The sequence below is a fragment of the Oncorhynchus masou genome, unplaced genomic scaffold (genome assembly GCF_036934945.1).
Source record: "Oncorhynchus masou masou isolate Uvic2021 unplaced genomic scaffold, UVic_Omas_1.1 unplaced_scaffold_2109, whole genome shotgun sequence".
Lineage (NCBI taxonomy): Eukaryota > Metazoa > Chordata > Actinopteri > Salmoniformes > Salmonidae > Oncorhynchus > Oncorhynchus masou.
The window spans coordinates 47,496-60,587 of NW_027008588.1; the positions used below are offsets into that span (position 1 = coordinate 47,496).

General features: G+C 47.5%; 1 pseudogene; it reads right to left on the bottom strand.

Annotated features, from left to right (window-relative positions):
• LOC135532917 (macrophage mannose receptor 1-like) overlaps positions 1 to 13,092 on the bottom strand; it is a 51,903-nt pseudogene that overhangs the window by 18,154 nt on the left and 20,657 nt on the right.

Sequence of the window (13,092 nt, forward strand, 5' to 3'; positions counted from 1 at the left end):
CTAGGTGTATTTTGTACAGGTCTATCTAGAAGGATTGGTAGTTACCTAGGTGTGTTTTGTACAGGTCTATCTAGAAGGATTGGTAGTTACCTAGGTGTGTTTTGTACAGGCCTATCTAGAAGGATTGGTAGTTACCTCGAGGTGTGTTTTGTACAGGTCTATCTAGAAGGATTGGTAGTTACCTAGGTGTGTTTTGTACAGGTCTATCTAGAAGGATTGGTAGTTACCTAGGTGTGTTTTGAACAGGTCTATCTAGAAGGATTGGTAGTTACCTAGGTGTGTTTTGAACAGGTCTATCTAGTAGGATTGGTAGTTACCTAGGTGTGATTTTTTGAACAGGTCTATCTAGAAGGAGTGGTAGTTACCTAGATGTTTTTTGTACAGGTCTGTCTAGAAGGATTGGTAGTTACCTAGGTGTGTTTTGTAGAGGCCTATCTTGTTTCCGGTTCCGGTTGGAGCGAGCGGTCGCATCTACACTTCGGTCCGCAGGTAGTATAACTTTTCATTACATTTCGTTATAGTACAACGGTTTGATTTGTCTAATCTTAGCAATTTCTTCTTAGCTAGCTACATAGCCGTCTTTGTATCAACGATAATTGCATAATTATCGTATTTCGTCGTCCTAACGTATCTGCCCAGCAGCTAGCTAAGCAGCTAGCTAACATCCACTGTCCACCAGCACTGTAGAAACTATTACACTCAACTGAACGACTCGATTAGCGTAGTGTCAGCTAGCTACATAGTTGTCTTCGCTGTCTTCGTATCCAAGATAATTGTGCAGTTTAGAGTGTGTAGACTTAGAGTGATTATCTTAATTTACCGAGGTTAGCTAGCCAGCTATTTGTCGTCCTTAACGTAGGAAATGCTGCTAGCTAGCTAGCCAACAGCTAGCCAACCTCTACCGAATTGAACTCCAACTACCCGGTCAACATTCCACGTCGCTCCACAGGTAGTATCACATTTTCATTTCACTTCATTACAGTACAACGGTTTGATTTGTTTGATCGTAGCTAGCCAGCTACATAGCCGTCTTTGTATCTAAGACAATTGTGTAGTCTAGAGCGATTTTCTAGGTTAGCTGGCCAGCTATTGTCGTTCTTTTAACGTAGCTAGCCAGCTAGCCCCCGAATAGCAGCACTGTAGTAACTATTACAGTACAACGGTTTGCTTTGTTTGATCGTAGCTAGCTAGCTACATAGCTGTCTTTGTATCTAAGACAATTGTGTAGCCTAGAGCGATTTTCTAGGTTAGCTGGCCAGCTATTGTCGTTCTTTTAACGTAGCTAGCCAGCTAGCCCCCGAATAGCAGCACTGTAGTAACTATTACAGTACAACGGTTTGTTTTGTTTGATCGTAGCTAGCTAGCTACATAGCCGTCTTTGTATCTAAGACAATTGTGTAGCCTAGAGCGATTTTCTAGGTTAGCTAGCCAGCTATTGTCGTTCTTTTAAGGTAACGTAACGCAATCAACCTGCTAGCTAGCCAGCTAGCCCCGAATAGCAGCACTGTAGAAACTATTACACTCGACGGAACGACTTGATTAGTGTAGTGTCAACATCGCAGCCACTACCAGCTAGCCTACTCCAGCAGTACTGTATCATTTCAATCATTTTAGTCAATAAGATTCTTGCTACGTAAGCTTAACTTTCTGAACATTCGAGACGTGTAGTCCACTTGTCATTCCAATCTCCTTTGCATTAGCGTAGCCTCTTCTGTACCCTGTCAACTATGTGTCTATCTATCCCTGTTCTCTCCTCTCTGCACAGACCATACAAACGCTCCACACCGCGTGGCCGCGGCCACCTAATCTGGTGGTCCCAGCGCGCACGACCCACGTGGAGTTCCTGGTCTCCGGTAGCCTCTGGAACTGCCGATCTGCGGCCAACAAGGCAGAGTTCATCTCAGCCTATGCCTCCCTCCAGTCCCTCGACTTCCTGGCACTGACGGAAACATGGATCACCACAGATAACACTGCTACTCCTACTGCTCTCTCTTCGTCCGCCCACGTGTTCTCGCACACCCGAGAGCTTCTGGTCAGCGGGGTGGTGGCACCGGGATCCTCATCTCTCCCAAGTGGTCATTCTCTCTCTCTCCCCTTACCCATCTATCTATCGCCTCCTTTGAATTCCATGCTGTCACAGTTACCAGCCCTTTCAAGCTTAACATCCTTATCATTTATCGCCCTCCAGGTTCCCTCGGAGAGTTCATCAATGAGCTTGATGCCTTGATAAGCTCCTTTCCTGAGGACGGCTCACCTCTCACAGTCCTGGGCGACTTTAACCTCCCCACGTCTACCTTTGACTCATTCCTCTCTGCCTCCTTCTTTCCACTCCTCTCCTCTTTTGACCTCACCCTCTCACCTTCCCCCCCTACTCACAAGGCAGGCAATACGCTCAACCTCATCTTTACTAGATGCTGTTCTTCCACTAACCTCATTGCAACTCCCCTCCAAGTCTCCGACCACTACCTCGTATCCTTTTCCCTCTCGCTCTCATCCAACACTTCCCACACTGCCCATACTCGGATGGTATCGCGCCGTCCCAACCTTCGCTCTCTCTCCCCCGCTACTCTCTCCTCTTCCATCCTATCATCTCTTCCCTCTGCTCATACCTTCTCCAACCTTTCTCCTGTTTCTGCCTCCTCAACCCTCCTCTCTTCCCTTTCTGCATCCTTTGACTCTCTATGTCCCCTATCCTCCAGGCCGGCTCGGTCCTCCCCTCCCGCTCCGTGGCTCGATGACTCATTGCGAGCTCACAGAACAGAGCTCCGGGCAGCCGAGCGGAAATGGAGGAAAACTCGCCTCCCTGCGGACCTGGCATCCTTTCACTCCCTCCTCTCTACATTTTCCTCCTCTGTCTCTGCTGCTAAAGCCACTTTCTACCACTCTAAATTCCAAGCATCTGCCTCTAACCCTAGGAAGCTCTTTGCCACCTTCTCCTCCCTCCTGAATCCTCCTCCCCCTCCCCCCCCTCCTCCCTCTCTGCAGATGACTTCGTCAACCATTTTGAAAAGAAGGTCGACGACATCCGATCCTCGTTTGCTAAGTCAAACGACACCGCTGGTTCTGCTCACACTGCCCTACCCTGTGCTCTGACCTCTTTCTCCCTCTCTCTCCAGATGAAATCTCGCTTCTTGTGACGGCCGGCCGCCCAACAACCTGCCCGCTTGACCCTATCCCCTCCTCTCTTCTCCAGACCATTTCCGGAGACCTTCTCCCTTACCTCACCTCGCTCATCAACTCATCCCTGACCGCTGGCTACGTCCCTTCCGTCTTCAAGAGAGCGAGAGTTGCACCCCTTCTGAAAAAACCTACACTCGATCCCTCCGATGTCAACAACTACAGACCAGTATCCCTTCTCTCTTTTCTCTCCAAAACTCTTGAACGTGCCGTCCTTGGCCAGCTCTCCCGCTATCTCTCTCAGAATGACCTTCTTGATCCAAATCAGTCAGGTTTCAAGACTAGTCATTCAACTGAGACTGCTCTTCTCTGTATCACGGAGGCGCTCCGCGCTGCTAAAGCTAACTCTCTCTCCTCTGCTCTCATCCTTCTAGACCTATCGGCTGCCTTCGATACTGTGAACCATCAGATCCTCCTCTCCACCCTCTCCGAGTTGGGCATCTCCGGCGCGGCCCACGCTTGGATTGCGTCCTACCTGACAGGTCGCTCCTACCAGGTGGCGTGGCGAGAATCTGTCTCCTCGCCACGCGCTCTCACCACTGGTGTCCCCCAGGGCTCTGTTCTAGGCCCTCTCCTATTCTCGCTATACACCAAGTCACTTGGCTCTGTCATAACCTCACATGGTCTCTCCTATCATTGCTATGCAGACGACACACAATTAATCTTCTCCTTTCCCCCTTCTGATGACCAGGTGGCGAATCGCATCTCTGCATGTCTGGCAGACATATCAGTGTGGATGACGGATCACCACCTCAAGCTGAACCTCGGCAAGACGGAGCTGCTCTTCCTCCCGGGGAAGGACTGCCCGTTCCATGATCTCGCCATCACGGTTGACAACTCCATTGTGTCCTCCTCCCAGAGCGCTAAGAACCTTGGCGTGATCCTGGACAACACCCTGTCGTTCTCAACCAACATCATGGCGGTGGCCCGTTCCTGTAGGTTCATGCTCTACAACATCCGCAGAGTACGACCCTGCCTCACACAGGAAGCGGCGCAGGTCCTAATCCAGGCACTTGTCATCTCCCGTCTGGATTACTGCAACTCGCTGTTGGCTGGGCTCCCTGCCTGTGCCATTAAACCCCTACAACTCATCCAGAACGCCGCAGCCCGTCTGGTGTTCAACCTTCCCAAGTTCTCTCACGTCACTCCGCTCCTCCGCTCTCTCCACTGGCTTCCAGTTGAAGCTCGCATCCGCTACAAGACCATGGTGCTTGCCTACGGAGCTGTGAGGGGAACGGCACCGCAGTACCTCCAGGCTCTGATCAGGCCCTACACCCAAGCAAGGGCACTGCGTTCATCCACCTCTGGCCTGCTCGCCTCCCTACCATTGAGGAAGTACAGTTCCCGCTCAGCCCAGTCAAAACTGTTCGCTGCTCTGGCCCCCCAATGGTGGAACAAACTCCCTCACGACGCCAGGACAGCGGAGTCAATCACCACCTTCCGGAGACACCTGAAACCCCACCTCTTCAAGGAATACCTAGGATAGGATAAGTAATCCTTCTCACCACCCCCCCCACCCTTAATGATTTTGATGCACTATTGTAAAGTGGCTGTTCCACTGGATGTCAGAAGGTGAATTCACCAATTTGTAAGTCGCTCTGGAAAAGAGCGTCTGCTAAATGACTTAAATGTAAATGTAGAAGGATTGGTAGTTACCTAGAGGTGTGTTTTGAACAGGTCTATCTAAAAGGATTGGTAGTTACCTAGAGGTGTGTTTTGAACAGGTCTATCTAAAAGGATTGGTAGTTACCTAGGTGTGTTTTGTACAGGTCTATCTAGAAGGATTGGTTGTTACCTAGGTGTGTTTTGTACAGGCCTATCTAGATGGATTGGTAGTTACCTAGGTGTGTTTTGTACAGGCCTATCTAGAAGGATTGGTAGTTACCTAGGTGTGTTTTGTACAGGTCTATCTAGAAGGTTTGGTAGTTACGTAGAGGTGTGTTTGTTTTGTACAGGCCTATCTAGAAGGATTGGTAGTTACTTAGGTGTGTTTTATACAGGTCTATCTAGAAGGATTGGTAGTTACCTAGGTGTGTTTTGTACAGGCCTATCTAGAAGGATTGGTAGTTACCTAGGTGTGTTTTGTACAGGTCTATCTAGAAGGATTGGTAGTTACCTAGGTGTGTTTTGAACAGGCCTATCTAGAAGGATTGGTAGTTACCTAGGTGTGTTTTGTACAGGCCGATCTAGAAAGATTGGTGGTTACCTATGTCTGTTTTGTACAGGCCTATCTAGAAGGATTGGTAGTTACCTAGGTGTGTTTTGTACAGGCCGATCTAGAAGGATTGGTAGTTACCTAGGTGTGTTTTGTTCAGGCCTATCTAGAAGGATTGGTAGTTACCTAGGTGTGTTTTGTACAGGTCTATCCAGAAGGATTGGTAGTTACCTAGGTGTGTTTTGTACAGACCTATCTAAAAGGATTGGTAGTTTCCTATGTGTGTTTTGAACAGGCCAATCCAGAAGGATTGGTAGTTACCTAGGTGTGTTTTGAACAGGTATATCTAGTAGGATTGGTATATACCTAGGTGTGTTTTGAACAGGCCTATCTAGAAGGATTGGTAGTTACCTAGGTGTGTTTTGTACAGGTCTATCTAGAAGGATTGGTAGTTACCTAGGTGTGTTTTGTACAGGCCTATCTAGAAGGATTGGTAGTTACCTAGAGGTGTGTTTTGTACAGGTCTATCTAGAAGGATTGGTAGTTACCTAGAGGTGTGTTTTGTGCAGGTCTATCTAGAAGGATTGCTAGTTACCTAGGTGTGTTTTGTACAGGTCTATCTAGAAGGATTGGTAGTTACCTAGGTGTGTTTTGAACATGTCTATCTAGAAGGATTGGTAGTTACCTAGGTGTGTTTTGTACAGGTCTATCTAGAAGGATTGGTAGTAACCTAGGTGTGTTTTGAACATGTCTATCTAGAAGGATTGGTAGTTACCTAGGTGTGTTTTGAACAGGTCTATCTAGAAGGATTGGTAGTTACCTAGGTGTGTTTTTTTGAACAGGTCTATCTAGAAGGATTGGTAGTTACCTAGGTGTGTTTTGTACAGGTCTATCTAGAAGGATTGTTAGTTACCTAGGTATGTTTTGTACAGGTCTATCTAGAAGGATTGGTAGTTACCTAGAGGTGTGTTTTGAACAGGTCTATCTAGAAGGATTGGTAGTTACCTAGATGTTTTTTGTACAGGTCTGTCTAGAAGGATTGGTAGTTACCTAGGTGTGTTTTGTAGAGGTCTATCTAGAAGGATTGGTAGTTACCTAGAGGTGTGTTTTGAACAGGTCTATCTAAAAGGATTGGTAGTTACCTAGAGGTGTGTTTTGTACAGGCCTATCTAGAAGGATTGGTAGTTACCTAGGTGTGTTTTGTACAAGTCTATCTAGAAGGATTGGTAGTTACCTAGTTGTGTTTTGAACAGGTCTATCTAGAAGGATTGGTAGTTACCTAGGTGTGTTTTGTACAGGTCTATCTAGAAGGATTGGTAGTTACCTAGGTATGTTTTGTACAGGTCTATCTAGAAGGATTGGTAGTTACCTAGAGTGTTTTGTGGTCTATCTAGAAGGATTGGTAGTTACCTAGGTGTGTTTTGTATCCTATCTAGAAGGATTGGTAGTTACCTAGGTCTATCTAGTGGTTTGTTTTTTGTACAGGTCTGTCTAGAAGGATTGGTAGTTACCTAGGTGTGTTTTGTAGAGGCCTATCTAGAAGGATTGGTAGTTACCTAGAGGTGTGTTTTGAACAGGTCTATCTAAAAGGATTGGTAGTTACCTAGAGGTGTGTTTTGTACAGGCCTATCTAGAAGGATTGGTAGTTACCTAGGTGTGTTTTGTACAGGTCTATCTAGAAGGATTGGTAGTTACCTAGAGGTGTGTTTTGTACAGGCCTATCTAGAAGGATTGGTAGTTACCTAGGTGTGTTTTGTACAGGTCTATCTAGAAGGATTGGTATTACCTAGGTGTGTTTTATACAGTTCTATCTAGAAGGATTGGTAGTTACCTAGGTGTGTTTTGTACAGGTATATCTAGAAGGATTGGTAGTTACCTAGGTGTGTTTTGTACAGGCCAATCCAGAAGGAGGAGTAGCTGTCTTTCAGAAGCTCCAGGTTGCTCTTTATGAAGTGGAGTTCTTCAGGATCCTCGATGCTTAGCAGAGACGCCCCTTCACACACAATATTGGTGTTAATGCCTCTCCATTTACTTTCTTTATGGTTTGTTCTGCCCAAAGAAGTGCACAGTTCATGGAAAACTAGATCCCAATTCCAGTTCTCTCCTTTTCTCCCTGAAGCGTTCACCATCTCACTCCACGCCAGGATGTAAAAGCATTAGATAGGTGTATCAGTCTGTGTCCTAAAGCATTATATAGGTGTATCAGTCTGTGTCCTAAAGCATTAGATAAAGCATTAGATGTATCAGTCTGTGTCCTAAAGCATTAGATAGGTGTATCAGTCTGTGTCCTAAAGCATTAGATAGGTGTATCAGTCTGTGTCCTAAAGCATTAGATAGGTGTATCAGTCTGTGTCCTAAAGCATTAGATAGGTGTATCAGTCTGTGTCCTAAAGCATTAGATAGGTGTATCAGTCTGGGTACTAAAGCATTAGATAGGTGTATCAGTCTGTGTCCTAAAGCATTAGATAGGTGTATCAGTCTGGGTGCCACCTTTCTTCCAACAATTCAGTCAAATCCAGACTTAGAGGAGAATGGGAGAGAATGGGACATAGGCCAAAAATGCACCATTTTATAACGGCACCCCGTAAAAGGCCTGGCATACTGAATATGAACGCATGTACCCTGAAGAGTTCTGAATGTAATGTGTGACATGGCCTCAAATCTCCTCTCTCTCCTGACAAGTCAGCTTATCAGAAATCACGGGTATTCAATAGGACGGCCATTTTTGACACACCCTTGGTTTTGAGGCTGCTCCTACTTTTACGTTTACAGCTGGTGGAGGCGTCAGCCCACTCTATGTCGTTAATGACGAAGCTGTAGCAGTGCCCTCTGAAAGGCAACCAGGACCAGGGGCTGTTGCTACCACTGATCTCCTCCTGCTCCTCCTGGATACATTCCCCGGTGTACTTGGGTGGGGCCTTGGGCGGGACGGCTGTGGGGGGAACCAACCAAAAGGATTACAGCTCCGCACAGGGATCAAACAATAGGATATCCTCTCTGGGAGAAACTAGCCAATGGTATTACGGCGCTGCATAAGGACCAACAAATAGGATCCTTCACACACTGCTGCTTTCACACACTGGGGTAGGTGACTGTCTCACCTGGGGACTACAAACACACTGGGGTAGGTACCTGTCTCACCTGGTGACTACTAACAGACTGGGGTTGGTACCTGTTACACCTGGGGACTACTAACACACTGGGGTAGGTGTCTCACCTGTGACTACTAACACACTGGGGACTACTACTAACACACTGGGGTAGGTGTCTCACCTGGTGACTACTAACAGACTGGGGTTGGTACCTACACCTGGGGACTACTAACACACTGGGGTAGGTCCCTGTCTCACCTGGTGACTGTCTCACCTGGTGAACTAACACTGGGGTAGGTACCTGTCTCCCCTGGTGACTACTAACACACTGGGGTAGGAGAATATCTCACCTGGTGACTACTAACACACTTGGGTAGGTACCTGTCTCACATGGTGACTACTAACACACTGGGGTAGGAGACTGTCTCACCTGGTGACTACTAACACACTGGGGTAGGTACCTGTCTCACCTGGTGACTACTAACACACTGGGGTAGGTACCTGTCTCCCCTGGTGACTACTAACACACTGGGGTAGGAGAATATCTCACCTGGTGACTACTAACACACTTGGGTAGGTACCTGTCTCACATGGTGACTACTAACACACTGGGGTAGGAGACTGTCTCACCTGGTGACTACTAACACACTGGGGTAGGTACCTGTCTCAGCTGGGGACGACAAACACACTGGGGTAGGTACCTGTCTCACCTGGTGACTACTAACACACTGGGGTAGGAGAATGTCACACCTGGTGACTACTAACACACTGGGGTAGGTACCTGTCTCACCTGGTGACTACTAACACACTGGGGTAGGTACCTGTCTCACCTGGTGACTACTAACACACTGGGGTAGGAGACTGTCTCACCTGGTGATTACTATCACACATAGGTAGGAGACTGTCTCACCTGATGACTACTAGCACACTGGGGTAGGAGACTGTCTCACCTGGTGACTACTAACACACTGGGGTAGGAGACTGTCTCACCTGGTGACTACTAACACACTGGGGTAGGTACCTGTCTCACCTGGTGACTACTAACACACTGGGGTAGGAGACTGTCTCACCTGGTGACTACTAACACACTGGGGTAGGTACCTGTCTCACCTGGTGACTACTAACACACTGGGGTAGGAGTCTCACCTGTACTAACACCTGGTGACTACTAACACACTGGGGTAGGTACCTGTCTCACCTGGTGACTACTAACACACTGGGGTAGGTACCTGTCTCACCTGGGGACTACTAACACACTGGGGTAGGTACCTGTCTCACCTGGTGACTACTAACACACTGGGGTAGGTACCTGTCTCACCTACTACAACACTGGGGTAGGTACCTGTACCTGGTCTACTAACACTGGGTGACTACTAACACACTGGGGTAGGTACCTGTCTCACCTGGGGACTACTAACACACTGGGGTAGGTACCTGTTTCACCTGGTGACTACTAACACACTGGAGTTGGAGACTGTCTCATCTGGTGACTACTAACACACTGGGGTAGGTACCTGTCTCACCTGGTGACTACTCACACACTGGAGTAGGTACCTGTCTAACAAACTGGGGTGGGTACCTGTCTCACCTGGTGACTATTAACACACTGGGGTAGGTAACTGTCTTAGCTGGGCACTGGAGTTGGAGACTGTCTCATCTGGACTACTAACACACTGGGGTAGGTACCTGTCTCAGCTGGGGCCGACTAACACACTGGGGTAGGTACCTGTCTCACCTGGTGACTACTAACACACTGGGGTAGGTACCTGTCTCACCTGGTGACTACTAACACACTGGGGTAGGTACCTGTTTCACCTGGTGACTACTAACACACTGGAGTTGGAGACTGTCTCATCTGGTGACTACTAACACACTGGGGTAGGTACCTGTCTCACCTGGTGACTACTCACACACTGGAGTAGGTACCTGTCTAACAAACTGGGGTGGGTACCTGTCTCACCTGGTGACTACTAACACACTGGGGTAGGTAACTGTCTTAGCTGGGCACTACTAACACACTGGGGTAGGTACCTGTCTTACCTGGGGACTACTAACACACTGGGGTAGGTACCTGTCTTACCTGGGGACTACTAACACACTGGGGTAGGTACCTGTCTTACCTGGGGACTACTAACACACTGGGGAGGAGACTGTCTCACCTGTTGACGACTAACACACTGGAGCAGGAGACTGTCTCACCTGGTGACGACTAACACACTGGGGAAGGAGACTGTCTCACCTGGTGACTACTAACACACTGGGGAAGGAGACTGTCTCACCTGGTGACTACTAACAAACTGGGGTAGGTACCTGTCTCACCTGGTGACTACTAACACACTGGGGTAGGTACCTGTCTCACCTGGTGACTAATAACAAACTGGGGAAGGAGACTGTCTCACCTGGTGACTACTAACAAACTGGGGTAGGTACCTGTCTCACCTGGTGACTAATAACAAACTGGGGTAGGAGACTGTCTCACCTGGGGACTACTAACACACTGGGGTAGGTACCTGTCTCACCTGGGGACTACTAACACACTGGGGTAGGTCCCTGTCTCACCTGGTGACTACTAACACACTGGGGTAGGTACCTGTCTCACCTGGGGACTACTAACACACTGGGGTAGGTCCCTGTCTCACCTGGTGACTACTAACACACTGGGGTAGGTACCGGTCTCACCTGGTGACTACTAACACACTGGGGAAGGAGACTGTCTCACCTGGTGACTACTAACACAATGGGGTCAGTGACTGTCTTACCTGGGGACTACTAACACACTGGAGTAGGTACCGGTCTCACCTGGTGACTACTAACACACTGGGGAAGGAGACTGTCTCACCTGGTGACTACTAACACAATGGGGTCAGTGACTGTCTTACCTGGGGACTGCTTACACACACTGGGGTAGGTGTGGTTACAAAGGGCTGTCTTCCAGGTGCCTTCCACATCCAGGTAGACACAGGGCCGGTCCCTGCTGGGCTCGTCTTGGGCCCACCGGTCCATGCTCAAGTGCCAGCCGTCCATCCACCTGAAGTAGCCTTGCGTCTGACAAAACAAACCACTACAGCTGTAAGTCAGTAGGTAGAGCACGGCGCTCCCAACGTCACTCTCATGGGTTTGATTCCTGCTGGCACCGCCCTGACGATCTGAACTCCATGTTATATTACAGTACACTAGCCTTTCCTCTGAACACCATGTTATATTACAGTACACTAGCCTTTCCTGAATCTGAACCATGTTATATTACAGTACACTAGCCTTTCCTGACGATCTGAACACCATGTTATATTACAGTACACTAGCCTTTCCTGACGATCTGAACACCATGTTATATTACAGTACACTAGCCTTTCCTGACGATCTGAACACCGTTTTGTGTTGCTGTAGACGACCCTGTGGTTGAAACCCAACCGGTATACCCTACAGCAGTCCCGTGACTTCTTCCCGTTCTCCCAACACATTCCAAGGCCATCTGGATTCCTACAGATAACCATTAACTTGTATCAAATGTATTTATAAAGCCCTTCTTAGATCAGCTGATGTCACACAGCGCTTTACAGAATCTCAGCCTAAAACCCCAAACAGGAAGCAATGCAGGTGTAGAAGCACCTTGTTACTTCTGATGTACCAACCAGTCTCTAACCCCTCAGATACTATAGTATTACTGATGTACAACCAGTCTCTATCACCCCTCAGATACTGTAGTATTACTGATGTACCAACCAGTCTCTGTCACCCCTCAGTATACTATAGTATACACTAGCCTTTCCTACTATGTTATTACTGATTTACCTTTCCTGTCAACCAGTCTCTGTCACCCAGTACTCAGATACTATAGTATATTACAGTACATCTATCTGATGTACCAACACCAGTCTCTATCACCCCTCAGATACTATAGTATTACTGATTTACCAACCAGTCTCTATCACCCCTCAGATACTATAGTATTACTGATGTACCACCAGTCTCTATCACTCCTCAGATACTATAGTATTACTAACAACCAGTCTCTATCACCCCTCAGATACTATAGTATACTACAACCAGTCTCTATCACCCCTCAGATACTATAGTATTACTGATACGAACCAGTCTCTAGTCACCCCTCAGATACTATAGTATTACTGATGTACCAACCAGTCTCTGTCACCCCTCAGATACTATAGTATTACTGATGTTATATTACAACCAGTCTCTATCACCCCTCAGATAACTATAGTATTACTATCTGAACACCAACCAGTCTCTATCACCCCTCAGATACTATAGTATTACTGATGTACTATCACCCCTCAGATCTAGTCTCTGTCACCCCTCAGATACTATAGTATTACTGATGTACCAACCAGTCTCTATCACCCCTCAGATACTATTACTGATATACACAGCCAGTCTCTACACCCCTCAGATGTCTTACTGATGTACCACCAGTCTCTATCACCCCTCAGATACTATAGTATTACTACACCAGCCTTTCCCCTCAGATACTGAACCAGTCTCTATACACTAGCCTTTCCTGACGATCTGAACACCATGTTATATTACAGTACAGTAGCCCCTCAGATACTATAGTATTACTGATTTCCTACCAACCAGTCTCTATCACCCCTCAGATACTATAGTATTACTGAGTACAACACCAGTCTCTATCCTTTCCTCAGATAC